Source organism: Bombus pascuorum, chromosome 4 (genome assembly GCF_905332965.1).
Source record: "Bombus pascuorum chromosome 4, iyBomPasc1.1, whole genome shotgun sequence".
NCBI lineage: Eukaryota > Metazoa > Arthropoda > Insecta > Hymenoptera > Apidae > Bombus > Bombus pascuorum.
The window spans coordinates 2,092,222-2,109,029 of record NC_083491.1 but is presented as its reverse complement, the minus strand read 5'-3'; the positions used below and the strand labels follow the sequence as shown (position 1 = coordinate 2,109,029).

The 16,808-nt window shown below is 39.4% G+C and overlaps 1 protein-coding gene across 6 annotated transcripts in view; it reads right to left on the bottom strand.

Annotated features, from left to right (window-relative positions):
* The window catches only part of LOC132906223 (neuroligin-4, Y-linked-like), a 374,014-nt gene that overhangs the window by 121,304 nt on the left and 235,902 nt on the right, over positions 1–16,808 (bottom strand). For 4 of the 6 annotated variants that reach the window (XM_060958211.1, XM_060958209.1, XM_060958210.1 and 1 more), the window contains exon 2: positions 12,666–12,739. The exons of the other annotated variants lie outside the window; for them this stretch is intronic. The gene's annotated coding sequence lies outside the window, so the exon portion shown is untranslated. The remainder of the gene's footprint in view (positions 1–12,665; positions 12,740–16,808) is intronic. 6 annotated transcript variants of the gene reach the window in all.

Sequence of the window (16,808 nt, the reverse complement as noted above, 5' to 3'; positions counted from 1 at the left end):
TAATCAAGATTCAGTTCATCGGGATTCTCTGAAATTCGCCGGAAGCTCTCGTCTAATACCCGTAAGAGGAAGCAATTTACGAAAGCGTGCCAACTCGTACGATCTTCAACGAGGTTCGTCGGTTCTCACATTCCTTCTATCGAAAACCGTGATAATTGAAGCGAAACGAATGACCGTGCCTCTACTTTGCCTCTAATAATAGCCACTGCATCAGACTGTTTTGTAATTACGCGACGTTTGCAAATCCAGCATTCTGCTGCCGGTGTTTCGCAATATTTTGCTACACTGTTTCTTTCTTTTCTCGTGGAACGTCGTTTCGTGCAAAGCTTCGATTCCAGTCCCTTGTAATTTTGCTAGAAAAAAGGTTTTGCTTTTGTCGACGCGCGAACTTTCATCGAGAATTTTCGTCGCTTTCTATCCTTTCTATGAAATTTTGGTGAAACGAGATGAGGTAGTAATTATTACAAATTTATACGTAAACAGAAAGATTTATTTCGTTGCATGATAACAGCGAAGGGACGGAAAATGTGCATTTTTTAAAGCAGATTTCGCGTTGGAAATTGGATCCGTCTAGAAATACATCGTTGAGTCCCTGCGAGAGATTGAAATGAAAATGGCAACATTTTCAAGCGAACAGTAAGCAGTTGGAGAAAGGTCGATTTCGTAACGATCTTCAACTCCTTGAATATTCTGCATTTTTTCCCACGGTTCAAGCTCCCTTTCGCAACGATCGAATTGTCGTTAAATTACAGCGATATTCGATTACTGGCAGAATCGCGATCTCAAACGCTTCGTCGAATGCATCAGGCGGATTTTTAATAGCTCGTTTACATCCGCGCCATGTACATTTATAACGCAACAGTGGAACATGTAACTCCAATAACGATTCATGGACTCGCTACCTACCTTTATCACACTACTATTGTATTTTCCTCGTTAAAAAAACTCTACTTCCGGTTCTTTTTTCATCCGCCATTCTACCTTTATCAAGATGTTTTCACCTGAAACCGTAATATTATAAAACATCTACGATACACAGTTCTTGGTGTTTCGATCCACAAGATCGCCCTGTTATCGCATCTCAAGCACTCTATACAATAGCCGAAACCATAAGCCAGCGCCATCCAAAGCACTTGCATTAACCAGAGAGAAAAACACCTTCGGAGAAAAAAGAAATGCCAGCACGAGGCTTAGTTCATTTTCTCGAAAGCTTCTCTCATCGTGCCTTATCGCTAATGATCGTCCATTTCGAGGAAACGTTCAAACGCGACGTCCACGACGATAATAAACGTTAACGTTCCGCAAGCGCGAAGGAACGTTCCGTCAGCGATCCGATGCGTTTCACGCGGTCGTTAACCGGTTACCTATAAATTTACCGGAAGCCTCTCCTCTTAATATCAGCGCCCAGCAACTTATGAAAACGCATCCACTCGCCGATATTCGCCGTCATTGTTGCGCTGATAAACGCGCCAAGAAGTTTTCCCTCCACGGTTAAAAGATAAAGGAAACGGTGGGAGGAGATCATCGACGATGGTAGAAGACAATGGGGCAACTGGCCGCGAGTCGGGACGAGCTTCGTGGAAACTACCACGAGAAAAGTATAGTGAATTACGCGCTACGTGCTCGGCCTGCGAGACTTGTTAGAGTTTTGAATGAACGCCTCTCGCTGAGTGCTTGAATAGGACTCCAGGGGAACCTGCAGAGCATTATGCGTCGATTTCGCGTGGAATTTTGTTAATGGATGGGCTGGATATTTGTCTTCTATTCTGCATACTTATTGATATTTATCATAGCGATATCGTAGATACTTTGTAGAATTTCTAAGAAATTATTAATTACATTTATTCTGTTTTCATAAAAGATATAACTTAGAAAAAACGAAGCTGGCACCCCGCTGGGGGTAGCCGCCCACATGCTATATTTATTTTTTATTTATATTTTTTTTTCTTCACCAACAAGATATAACACTTTACCAAATGTCCACAAGGACAAATTGTAAAATAACCAAAATAAAATAAAAAAAAAAAATTTATTCTGTTTGAAGTGATATCGTCTACTTATCGCGATTAGCGTTTATTTTTATATTCGATGGATTACTAAATTCTCTTCAATATCGTAATTTTACGAAATCCGACGGTCTTTTGTTGGAACGGGATCGATGAGGGGATATCCTTAAGATTATCGTCCACGTTATACCTCTACCTTCCCTCGTTGTATATAGGACGCTCTATGATTATGTGGGTGATCGATAGTCTTGCATCGCGGATGTCACATTTAACAGGAAGACTATTTTACGGTGTGAGTGTACGATTTCGTTGTATCGATATTTTCTAGATCTTATTATTGAATTTGTTAAGGTTATTCGGTGTATGTGGAATTAAAGAAATGCGTGTGTAAATTGTAAGGTATTGTAAGCATATATATATATTGTGAATAATAAAGTACAAAATGTGAAATACAATGTAAGCCGATCCAAATCCTCTCGCTAGCAATGTTACCCTGAGACTGAAAGAACCCTGAAGCCAACGTCGCATACGTACCGCTTATGGTCTGTCCTCGACGCATTTTTTTGTCCATGCGCTATCGATGGCCTCAGCGCTTGAGAAAACTTCTCAGAAGTGACGCTCACTTTAACAGAATTGTACTCAGATACGTTCCCCCCTCCCCTTCCCACTCACCCCCCCCCAAAATCCCACAACGCATAAAAGTAATACACCGAGGAGTCCTGTTTTGCGGCCAAGTTTCAGGACAAAATACAACACACACAAGAATACTCAAAAATCACGCACCAATGCGACTTAAACCCAAAAAAACAAAAAAATAAACGCAAAAACCGAAAACCCACGACACATATTAGACCATGGCTACGTCGTACCGACGCGTATCGGTACTTTTGCCTAATCCACCCTACAACCGAAATTCATTGTTTATTGTGAATAACATACACATGTAATACTCATCTTCTTGGACAATAAACGTTAAAAAAAAAAAAAAAAAAAAAAAAAAAGTACTCAGATACGTATAATTTTATGCGCTAGACTAGATTGGCCGCGTAGTAGTGACACACGTATGTGAATATGAGTGGAAATATGTACGTGCACAGCGTCTCGTAAAACAGAAGAATGCAACTGTTCCGTTGGCAGTGTTGTATAGAAGATGGTGAGACAAAAAGAGTGCCGAGTCGCGTGCGAATGTATATCGACGAAGATCCTGGAAATCGTTTATTAAATAAATCTAAAACTATTTTAATATGAACTCTAAGTGTAACCTTAGTGTTCCTCTACTTTTATTTCGGCAATTAAGACCCACAATTCTCAACACGAATAAATATTCTTTTCTTTGTGAATCGCTCAAACAAGACCTTAGAAAGGCATTTATAAAGTTTAATTCTAGACATTAAGAGAATGGAGCAAGTTCTACATTTTATCGCAACTGTACATACTTATTCCTTTTTCTCTACTAAGAAAGTTTAAACAATTTCGCGATCTTAAATTATCCAAGTTGCTTTCCGTATTTCCGTATGCCTTAAAAGAAGTCTTGCTTTTATTTCAATCGTTTGATAATCGTGCCTCTCGTAGAATGGCTTCTAACGATGGTATACATCTATTTACGGACTAAAATGGGACATCGTGTATGCAGCATTAGCTTCATGCACCAGCTGACTGTGCATCGGTTGCGTTTATCGTAACGACAAAATCTTCCAGCGGGATCGAGGTCTACGGGCGTTATCTCTTTTGATCGCGTCTTCGTTGCTCATCCACGGTGTAATGACGTTAGTCATGCGCACGAGCATGAAGTTATCGGTAGCTAGCAGTTAATTCTGCACGTACTATACGCTGTTCGCTTAGGTGCATCCACTTTTGCTGTGAATACTCTTAGCGACGTTCAATCTTCCTGTTTGTTCATACAGAGAAAATCGCATATAAATCAAGCCAGATTATTCCTACATCGAAATATTCGTTTGAACTCGTTCCGCTAAAGTTGTAGGTCAGGTTTTTTGTATAAAAATATTTATAAAAAATAAATACATTTATCGTTTAATTGGTCAATCACTCGTTAAAGTACACGTAAAGTCGAGCGTGTCTTATAAACTTAATGCCTGATCGATATAAAATTTTTTCGTTAGCCTACCTTCTTGTTTTAGAAAAGATCAACGTGGAAAGTAATTTTACATTTATTAACTAATTTACGCTAGTAAAAATGCGAGGTAAAAGAGTCTAACGCTGTTGTAATAAAAATTAGTTAACGGATAAAATAATCCAAACGCATCTGAAGAGTTCCAACTTAAAAAATTACGTATCGTCGATGGGCCCCGATTTTGATAAAGAGGAAGACACGTCATAAAAATAGCTCGTAAAGGTAGCTTCTACAAGGAATAGGGAAAATTATCGGAAACTTTTTCTCGATACCGTGCATACGGACAGCCAGTTTTTAGTCACGTAACCGCTCTCATCCGTGGAATTTCCTTTCGACCGAGACTTATGTATACCATCCATTTACCGCTGAAGGATTCCTTCTATTCGGAATAATAGACAGCCGGAAAAGGCAGATAGATTGAAATGCATCCCAGAAAATTCACCATCAGAAGTGACTTTCCTCGTCAATCAACAGTTCCATCGAGAATATGACGAATACCTTCGACGAACGCGTTTTGCTACCTCCTGTTATAGCGAATAGCAGTTTTCATCTTTTTTTTTCGTTTTTATCTAGCTTCACAATTTTTTCCTCCATTAAAAGAGGTATATTCTGGAACAAATAACGATCGTGCGCGAAATAAGAATAAATAATTTTTTAAACTTCCTCTTTAAATTAATTCACCTTATTTGCCATTTCGAGGGACGAAGGTTTATATTTCTCCATTTATCTTTATTTTTCTAGTCTTCTTCTCTTAATAGATTTTATTCGGCTGTATTACACGTATGTGCTCATTACATGTATTAATAATTGTTCAAGCCGCTTTTCCACGTTTCCTCGATTACTATTTCAAGATGCATACAGAGTGTTTCTGTAATTCTTCTAATCAGATTTCCACGGTTCCGACGTGCCTGAAACGAACTGAAATTCAATATCCATTCTGAGATATTCAGTGCTTCGAACTAAACGTCAGTTATGAAGATTCCACTTGCTCTTATCTAATATCACGCAGTTAAAGTACAAATTCGTGGAGGAACTTCCTTTACTTAATATCATTTACGCACTGTCATACTATTCGCCAACGAACTGTTTCAGTCATGGTCTCATTGAGTCTGTGAATTCGGTAAATTTCAATTACGTACTCAAAGAACTAAATTTAAATATCCCGTGGAATCTCGTTCGTCAATAGCCGAAAGCTTGAGAATCGTTCGCTTGTAATCAGACTTTCCCAAACGTCGTTTCGTAGATGTACCGAATCTCTTGCTAATGATATTAAGATGACGGTTGCAGTAAAACTTCTAACGCGAGAATCTATTAAGGACGAATATCCTGCGTCCTTCGAAATATCCTTCGATAAATTTCGAAACACGCTGGGAATTTATAGTACCATTGGTTCGCGTTATTCTGTTCTATTAATTATTGGACGAGACTCAACAAACGATAGGCAGTAAATATATAATACAGCTTTTGGAGATCATTGGAAACTCATGATACTATTGGTTTAGGATAATTTATAACGTGAGAATCTATACTAAGCACATATATTGTGTCTTTTGATAAATAATAATTTACATTATTCCATAATGCTGCGATACAACGCCAACTATCCTATAATCCGAATGCAAACACTCTACGCCAACAGCCAGTCTAATAAACTACCAAATAAACTATCAAATTTAAGCCAAACGGTTCGCATAAACGATCACAGAGGGTAGTAGCGAACTATTACGGGGGCAATCGAGACAAATCCCCACAAGGTATTGTTTGTATCCGCTTCGGAGGAAGATTTCGCAGGAGCCAAGGACAGGCTGCTTAACAAAGCTACGGATCGTCCTTCGACTACGTGACTAAAGACAGAAATTCGGAGCTTCCTGGCCAATTCCCCTTTGGTTTACAATGCAAGTTCCGAGACTCTTCGCTGCCTCGAGGCGAATCGCACCGGATGCAAGCGAAAACGACGCGACGGTGAACTACCACGGCCTCGAGCGACGTTCGAGTGGGAAGCTCGAATTTATACGACGGATGTTGGATGGCATTGCGTCGCTACGCGACCTCCAAGACGAGATCGCAGCGTTCGCTAATTGGATTGACTCTCCGGCGAACTTCTAGCCGCCTGTTCGCCAATATTGTCCCTCGTTAGCGGGAATTAACGACGGTTAATTGTTATCGTTCCGGTCCAGGCGGCTGTTTGATGTTTTGACACATTGTTTGTCGGCTTCGATTTACTTCGGTAAGCTGCGAGTTTCGATCGTTTTCGAATGTTTTCGTGTTCGGAGGAACTGGTTTAGGAGGTTTGCAGGGATATCGGCAGCGATCAATTCGTTTGGTACAGACACAAGCGTCCTTGCTCATCGATTTGGAATAAGTAATAACACCACTATATACAATCTTGAGACTGAATATATTTGATAAAAGAATTAATCGCGACACAGAGACAAAGTTCGATGAATATACGATATACGGATAATAATTCGTCTCATCATCGATGATGACGCAACGCGCCAAATGCAAAGACGTAGGAACCTCGTATCTATCCAACGTACAAATGTATCTATTTTAAGCGTGCATACTCGGCAGCAAAATATAGCGGATACAAATAGAAATACAATACGCGATTCAGCATATACCGATAGTTTCGTTCAATGTGTTTGATGTTTCATTTCGGAGTTATTCACCAAACACGACACATTTCTCCCAGTTTTCATTGGAAGCGCCTTTGCTACCCGTATGCTCCCCTATTTCTTCTATTTTCGAGAAGCTTTTCTATTGTTCTTCTCCGTTATACTTTCGCAATACGGAACTCCGTAACGCATCAGCAGCTCAAAGAGAAGCTTCCATGACACCAGCACCAACGTGTGCTCTCCTTATCCAAGCAGTTTGTACGCATTCCAAGGTCCTTTGGCATTCTAGCATCCGGCAAACGTTGGCTAAGGTTCCCTGCGAAATGTTCTCGTGGTTTCTGTTTCGTTATTCGCTTAGCCGTCTTTATTGCCACGCTGAAGGATGTAGACTTAGGTTAACGGAGTGTTCCCTTCTTTCCTTCGTTTCGCTCCATTTTCTTTTTTTTCTTTTTTTTTTTTTTTAGTTCTCCCTTTGGTTACGGCGCTGGCCGATTCGTGCCAACACAAAAGACGCCAGTAATCCGCAAACGAGCCGGCTTTGCATCTAACGAGGCAGGACATTAGTCACGGCCAGCGATTCGTACGAGCAGATATTACGCGTGATGCGATTTTATTTATGACTCGCGATTACGGCTCGACCCGGGGTTAATCGCGTTTTTATACCGTTGCGCGCGTGTGCTTATTGTCGACGTCCGCCGTCTGGAAACGCTGCCTCGTATGGTACGATTGTCCGGCAAGTTGATATCACGCTTGGAAAAAATCGCAGTTGGCTTGTCTTCGTGTTTATTCGCTATACATATATCGCTGGTGCTTATGCTATATGCGAGAGAAAGATATTTTGTTCTTTTTCCTGTAAGGGCAGCTTTGGTTCGGGTCGTATGGATGAAGCTTTTAAAAGATTCTTCTTTCGTTTGAGAGACAATCTCCTGTCTGTATGTCTATTGTATTATAATGTCTATTATATATATTGTATATTTTCTTAATGATATTAGAAATCTGCGTTTAATACGAAACAATAGGCGTATTTTTGACTTTCCCTCCATAGGAATTCCGAATATTATTTCTAAATTATTTGTTGCATCTCGAAGCAAATCCCACGTAAGAAGATTAATTATAGGAATTATCTTCAGCTGTGTTACAGGCTTCCATTGAGATTAGAAGTTCTTAGTCTAAAGCAGGATGTCTCTAGACGATATAAATTAATCAATACGCGTACCATGAACTTAACGCGACAAGTAGCTCGATCCAACGGTATAACGATTATGCCTTCCGGCCCAATCTCTAAATCTTTTTATACGAGACAAATATTTCAAACCACGTTCTGTGTGATAACGTTTAAGCTTTGAAATTTACGTTACTATGTCTGACAACCTGCGCGTGCTCCTCCCGTGATACACAATGGATTAATTTAAAGAGCGAACAACGTCACCGTCAGTGAAACAAAACCGTATGAATAAAACGGAGTTATATTTTGTTCGCAATGGTGTGTTTCCAAGGAAATCTCAGGGAAAATCGGAAAGCGATCGTTCTTTCGGGCTAACTCATTAAAAGCGAACAAGAGGCCCTTACTTTTTATGTTGCTGCCGATTTGATCGTGTAATCGGAGGATTACGGGTCTGGGGGAATGGTCAGGCGTCTGCAGAAATTTATCTACAACGTCCGGCTAAATCGCGTGTGCACGATCCAGCTAGGTGAGCACCTAATAGTACGTAGGTGGTCGACGCCACGTACCTGACCCGGGGATTTCCAATCGTCCGGGCAACCATGGGTTAGTTCACTAAAGCTTGATGTAATTGCACACTGTCCTACGTTTCCCCGCAATGATTTGCTGGCTTGAAAACCGCGCATGGTCGAAATCCCGCGTTTTCGTCGGCCGTAAGCCGAGTAGTCGTATCGTTCGTGTTTCTCAACGTTCACCATTCTAACGTCATATTGACATTGACGTTATTGATTTCGATAATACCATTTCCAATACTAATTCCAGATAAAATAGTTTCAACGGGGAAACAACCACGAAGAGAATATGAAATATAAAAAAATCCCTTTATATGGAAATTTTATTGAAGTTTCTATAGTATTTCGCTTTATATTCGTTGCGTGAATAGAAAATTTTTAGGAAAATTCTATGCAAAAAAAATTCTATTCCAGTAACCTTTATGTAAAAATTCTATGCAAGTTTCTGTAGCCTTTTTTTTGTATTTTCTCCGTGTTTAAAATCTTATTTCGCGATACTAATGAAATCAAATTCGAATAAAACGGTACAGATGTGGTAAATCAAAGACAGGAATGAGATATTCGTAATTGAATCGACGAATCTTTTCTTCTTTCATTTTACTTTAAACGATTTTTAAGATGATCGTACTTTGTGAATAAAATTTTGCAACACGATCATTCGCAATTCTTTTCACGGAAATCGATAATGGTATAGAAATAAATTCGACTAAATCGGACAGCCATCGAGATTCCCTTAAGTAGAATCAGCGTACAACAAACCCAGACTTATTACGTCAGTCACCGGAGAGGTCAGCTCATGCTGTGTTTCCAATTTTCATATAAATCAAACAATTACAACAACTGTCCACAACAGAGACATACGTGCAGTTCCTCGGTGCTCCGCTATAAATGCAATTTCCCCGCGTACCTCGAGTTCCGCATAAAGTAGTTTCCCTTCTCTGTATGCATTGTGTTGTCCTAGCTGGGAATTGTAAGAGTCCTGGTACAGTGGCCGGAGCTGATCGCCAACTGGAGAAAACCGAAGTTACCTCGTAGTCAGCTAGCTAGTAGTACGACCCTGTGCGAGTTAGCCGTAAGGACTACATACATAATACGTGTACATGATACATAATAACGTGTGTTGATCTTTCAATGCTGCCAGGCCACTTTGGCATGGCCTATCGGTGCCGGTTCGAAATAATAGATGCCAGATACAATGCCATCGAGACGTATAAACTTCTGAATAACCTGCGCCGATCACAGTTCTTCGTTCGTTTCAATAACACGCAACTGAAATTCCATTTTATGCAGATCGATGGAGAAAGAGCATTTCCTATTTCACGTTGACGACTTTACGATTGCTTCTGTTTTGGCGCCACCCTTTCGTCCGTTTAACGAGTGTTCTTTTTCGCTCTTCTTCGGGTCCTAACGTTTCATCTTAAAGTTTCGTCCGTTTGAAGAAATTAGGAAGGTTTTTCGGGACGTTGCAAAGGAAAATACAATGACACCGTACATTATCGCATTGGATTTTTGTACCATTGGATTTTATTCGAACAATGTCCTTCCTACTGTTATATCTACCAAATATTGAATTCTTGAAAAGGGGAAAATCTGCCAAAACACATGTGTTTCCACAGCACGTGCGCGTCTTAAAGCATAGGCTTTCGAACGGAGAATGCAAAACGACGATCGATCGAACGACCGATTTTCGTATTCGTTTTCACGGTATTTTATAGCGTCACGGGCTAAAGAACGAGCCTGATCAATGTTTATTGCGTACGCGATCCTGGGAAAAATTGGCCGGATTTATACGGAACGTGAGCGTTCATTTTAACACGCGCATTGTATTACACTTTGCTGCGCTCGAAATTTTCAACGGGGACGAGCACGTGCAATTTCCCTCTGGTGCTATTAAAGGAGATCACTCTTGCCATTGGAAACGTTTAAACTTCCAAAAATTGGATAACGCCGATGCTGCTTTCCAATTTTCTATAGAACGATCGTTATCTACGGATAAAGAAATTAAAATTTCGTTTTTTTACGAATTGTATATCGCTTTCATTCGTTGCGGTATTATTGCGTGTCGATGGATTATCACATTCGAATATATTGTTCCAGTTTACGTAAATAATTGTTTCAACGAAAAACGAAGAAATACGGCGACCAACACATTGGCAATGATAATGGTATTTTTACAGTGTATATTATTCTATAAAATTTCCATAGAATCTGTACCCTGTCACTTTAAATTACAAGTCCAAACGATTTATCTTTCGTCGTAAAACGAAACCACATAAGCTATAGCGTCATCCACGAAACGTTCGTTCGAACGAAACTGCTCACCGATACCATTGCGCCAAATCAGCATTCAATCCCAAAGCTAAATAATCCTAAGCTAAGCGCGTCGATTCGGAGAACACAGGCAATCTGTTAGCGGGAAGCACGTAGGAGTGTCTGAAATGCAGGGAAACCCGTTTCCTGGATTGTGCCGGCCTCCTGGCATCGGTTTCAACTCGAGACATCGATTCGCGTTGAATTAGGTGGCCGCCTGAAAATTCTGGCTATCCGACATGCATTGGACTCTGTTCAATTACAAGCCCCTCCCGTCTCTTCATCCTTGAGAATCCCGGAAATCTAGAAACGACCGAATTAATCGAGATCACGATGAAATTGTTCGCAGTTTATGTGAGTTGGATCCTTCCAGCGGTATAAAATTCCACGTCCATGTGACGCGAATCACTTTCGAACCTTTCATTAAATTATTTCATCGTGATCTACAGGCTGACAAATTTTACTTATCAATTGCGCTGTTGAATATAAATAAGGCGATTTTCGATATAAACAAATGGAAAATGGAAACAATCTGTTGGGTTTGAAGATGTAAATCTTTCAAAATTAGTTGAATATACTGCGATATACAAAATTAGTTAATACTACGATATCATGGTGTAGGAATAGTCTTGGTCGAGTGCAAGGGGTAAAGGAAGAATAAATAATTGTTGATGTCAAAGAGTAAAAAGTTGTAAGAACATATTTGGGAAATGGAATTTTAGAGAGAGCTTGACAGAGAGAATTTACAATTAAAGTTAACCATAGCTTGGAAAAGGCTTTAAATGTAACGCCAGTCTTCGTTCTTAGCCTCTAGTCATGAAATATAATTGACATTGCTTTATTCAATATCTCATACATCGGATCTTCCACTTCCTTCTTCAGAATTCTACTCCTTCTTTAACCACTAAAGAATCAAATATACTCGTTCGTTAACAGGATTGTGTATTCGTTGTTCGTATTTATTCTGCAAGAATTATTAAAAAAATCACTTTTTACATATTCGAATATCCTTCAGAATTCCATGCTTCTGTAATCGGCAAAAAATTAACTATGCTCAAACGTAAACAATATTATTCAATCGTATTTGTCCTGTACCCGAGGAACTGCGACGAGAGTATTTCAGTAGTTGAAGCAGTCACAGTGGCGGCAAGTGGAAAAGGCAAGTGTGTCGTCCGACTTCTCGAGAGAAGCTGTTACGGTAACTGGCTGGTTTCTGGCGGAGTTAAAGTCAAAGGGAAGCGAGGGGTAGGAGGAAGTGAACGAGAAAGTTGGGAGTCGACTGTAGCCAAAAACGAATTGCCGCTATTAACTTCGACAGCTTCTTAATAGCGACGCGATGGCGTAAATTTTCCTCGGCTAGTCCACTTTTATCGCGTCGTAATCGAGTCGTAGACGAACAACGGACGATAGAAGGTTGTTTCGAGGCTCGGAGACATAGGTGCGAGAATTTCGGTGAAATTCGAGGGCCGCAGATGTGAAACGGGACACGAGTTTTCCTTGGTCGCGTACGTAACGCTCGAAATCGGAATATTCTCGTCGTACATCATACAGGATTGTTCCTTTCTCACGTTGGATACGTTTCGAGGGAAATGTAATGGAATCCTACGTGTCAACGTAGGAAAACTTTTGTTAGCGAAACAATAGATAGAATAGGGTGATGTACGAGCGCGACAATTTTTTCGTAACTTCTTTCAAGTTCTGTGTAATACTTTGAAACGTTACAGAGAAGTTTTAAGCAGACAGAAAGGAAAAGGTAGATGCAGATAATGTTTAGAATTTTTCATTTTGTTAACAATGTTAACGTATTGTGTCGAAAAATATTATTTTGCTATTGTAGAATGATATATGGCTGGCATTGAAACTTACCAGGTTGGAAACGCACGATAAATCCCCCTTTTCTTTTGCTATCTTCGTTTCTCCTGGAATTTTACTCGCTATTTCTGCAATAAAGCCACAAAGTTATCTTTAACAAATATTTACTACCATATTTTATTAACAAATATTTCATTTGTGTTTGAATTTCACGTACAAAATATCTTTCAGTTTGATTTCGAGGTCAAATATGCGTCGTTATCGTTTACATTTAAATTGAACATTTAAAAAGTATTACTAACATCAACTGTTACGTATATATCTATGTTAATATTCATTCAGTTTCGATTATTTTATACGAATTAAAAAGTAATTCTTTTTAATTAACAAGCGACACAAATGTCAGAAAATCAACGAGAACGAACTTGTCGTACATTGTCCGTGTGGTCTTCGATCGATAGCCGAAAAATATTTACATAGAAAATTTGAAATATGCGAAATATGTTTTCATTAAAGCCACCGCAACGAATCAGCTGCTCAATTTGCGGCTAGCGTCCCGTCAAATGAAAATCTATTGGTGGAAGTAATTACGGAAACCCGTGCCGGCAACGAGAAACGGGTAAAGAGTTGCTGAAACAACGCGAATAACGTAAATATTAAAAAAGAACTTTTGTATGGAAAGGAAAAAGAGACCAAGATTTTATCCAACGAAAGGCGTAGACATTTGCTTTAATCCTACCGGGGAAAAAATTAATTTTTTAACTCCCAGCCACTTGCACCGCTTTGCAGAGTAAAATCCTGTTCCATAAGTTCATTTCTTCCTTAAACTCTAAGCTCCGTACGGTGCGCTGGCTTAATTTTGTTAAATCAGATTTGTTAACCCTCTTTCACGAAAATCGTGGAAAAATATCATCGTGTTCCCTCGTTTGATACGAGAAAAATATTCAAGTTTCTTATGCGAAAAGGCTGCACTCTTAAGTATTCGGACATTTAAACGATTCATAGCAATAGTATGTGAATTTTACCAAAGTGTACAAATTAATGACCAATCGGTAGCTGTTCTAACGCTTATGAGCAAAACTATGCATAAAAGTCTCCTGCGAAAAGTATTCGAACACTTTTGTCTACTACACCGTAGATGCGATGGTCGTAAACGACGAAAGTATCGTAGTTTGATTCGTCCGTAATCTCGTAATTAAAGTACATCTTAAGAGAAGCAAGCAAATGTGCAGATACTCCGGAGCGGTAGCGTAACTGTTCTTTCTGTCTAGTCGTTTTTCTACGTCTCCACGCATCCATTATGCCGTATTGCACAGGAGTAATTGCCCGGCAACAAACGAGCCCCGGCTTTTCTCCGCGTTTCCTCGCAAGGAATTAAAAATTTCACTGGCCCGACGCGCACCGCCCTTGTCGTCCGACAAATTATGCCTTTTGCCACTGCGGACCCGACCGTTCACGCCAGATGCGTCTGCACGACTTTTCATCCCTCGCGCAATAAAATATGAGCTGGAATTTATAATTTTCAGAAGCACGTCAGCCTGGCCATTGCATGCCGCGTGTATGTCCTCGTAACCGAGCCTCAACGACTATTTCGTATTTATCCAAACTTCCTTACGTTTTGCGTTTTATGCTTCGCGTATTACGAGAGGCGCGTGTGCAATTAAAAATTAAAAGCAAAAGAAATTACGACGCGCAATACGAGTGTATACTATGTTTAAAATTCTATTTGAAGGTAACGATAATGTTAGATTTTATCCTTGTAAAATAGTAATGAATTACGTTTTGTCAGGCAAGTAGTACGAGGCGATATCTTGTCAGCCGCTTGACGTACGAGCCTGAGTTATCGCGAGATAGAGTTGAACGATGTATGGGTAGGCAAGTACGAACGAATGGAACGTGTAGTGTATTTAGGATAATGATAAAGTAATGTTGCAGTGAAATGAAGTCGGCACTTATCAGTTTTTATTTAGATTAGGAAAAGAAAGCTGAATTACGTGCTATTTCTGAAACCTTATCTAGCGTTAAATACTCTGCTACGGTTGAAAATAAATATCCTTCTTCTTCTTCTTCTTCTTTCTGTCGAGGTACAAGATTTTCATTTGAAATACGTTTATTCCGAATTTTATAAAATCTGTATAAAACTATCGGTTAATTTTTAATCTTTAATTTTTGACAAATATTTTAAACAAAAGACTCACGAAACAGAGAAAGTTAGAACGTAATACCGATCAGATTTAATAAAAAGTTTATTTGGAACTAATATTTGGTAAGTCATTTACGGGAGCGTACGCGGTCAGGTAAGCGGTGCAGAATTGTATGTGGCAAGACGTGTAGAACAGAAACGTTTATGGCGCGACAGAGAACTTTAGAATCGAATAGAACAGGTGTGTGCACGGTCGAACAAGCAACCAGAGGTGCACGAAACTTTGAAACAAGTACCGTATTTCGGCGTACGATCAAACAACTAGATTATATACAGTGTGTAACCAAACTAGCGTGTTACAGCTAGTATGTGGTCAGACAAGTAGATTATGCGCGGTATTTGATCAGACGATGGCATGGATATACGTAGCCAGGCAACTAGCACGAAGACGTTACGTGGCGGGCCAAGCAGAGCGAGGATCGTGTTTAGTTAGATAAATAGCATCATAATCTTATATAGTCAAACGAGTAGAATAATGCTGGTATATCTCGTCAGCATAGTAGAACAGAATACGTCCGCAGTCAGATGAGAAGAACGGGAATGATATGTAGTCTGGCAAGTGGCATAGAGGAATTACGCGATTGAGCATGTAGAATTGGATGGTGTATGGTTAGATTAGCAAATTACGTCTGAAATCGTTGTAGAATAGCTAAGAATTGCTACATCTATGCATATCTGAGATTCTTGTATTATATCTTACGTTATAACGCGAACGTGCCTGAGCGATAAAAAATCCACTTTCTTAAATTATAGAAATTTTGTTTAATCTTTGATTATTGTAACATTACATGTAACAGCTTTGTAATATACTACTGTATCTAGTATTCTAATAATATATTTTTTATATCTTGTCGAAGCAATATATAAATTACAATTGAATCGTATAATTTTGTTATATAATTTTGTTTCTTGATCTCAAACAGATTAATTACAAAATTTCTACGTAACACGTAGGAAAATATTTTATAAAATTAATCAAGAAATTGTTTAGAATCGTATGTTCCACTTTCTCATCTTTTTGTCACGCATCTCGCTATGAATTGCAGCAAGTGATAACGCGGGCGAAATGTATCGACACGTATCATCCCCGGCGGTAAATCAGGCGTATTCAAAGGGGATCAAAGTTATCCGACATTTTCCAGCTGTGTGATATGATTAATCGTTCGTTCTTCTGCCACAACCTCTGTCGCCATTCCCATTATGGAAATGTGACTCGCGCCATATGCGATACTTTCGACATACGGTAACATCGGATAGCCTAATATTTGTCGAATACCACGTCAAGTGCTAACGTATTTGGTATTTCGATCGGTGTTGTTGCAAGTTTGCATCGGAGAACATCTCCATCGGAATTAGTTTGTATCGTAATTCCTTAACCCGTTTTCGAATTAAATTCGCGACCACTTCGACGGCTTGTAGTTCGTTATTAGCGTACGAAATAGCTCGTTAACGAGTATTGCAGCACGTACATCGCATTTCATAATTAATTCATAGCGAGTGAAACCAATTAAGAATTTGATTGCTAATAGTTCGCCGCGGGTGTCGCGACGTATCGAACCGACGAAGGAAAAACAGAAGAATTTTTTCGAGTTGAATTATAATTATGAAAGTAACGTGATATTTACGGTATAAAAGTTAAGAACAATAGTAAAAAGTTGTATCGTTGGCGCAAGTTATCTTTGCACTCGAGCGTAGCACGAATATTTAACGTTTCCTAGTTCCATCTCGTCGTAGATGTATATGTTTTTGAATGTGGACGAGACATTGTTAAACAACAACGTTGACGCACGCTAACGCGCCACAAAATTGTAGCAGATATCGCGTAATTAAATTACCGACAAATTTGATAACATTATGAAACACAAAGGTACACGTTAAAAGTTGCGTAATGAATGTTGAAACTTATGTAATTATCGAGTTAGGCGAGTTTATAAGTTTGCAGGGACCGGCGGCAGCCGGTTGCCAAGATCTATTTTGTAATTAAAGTTAGAAGA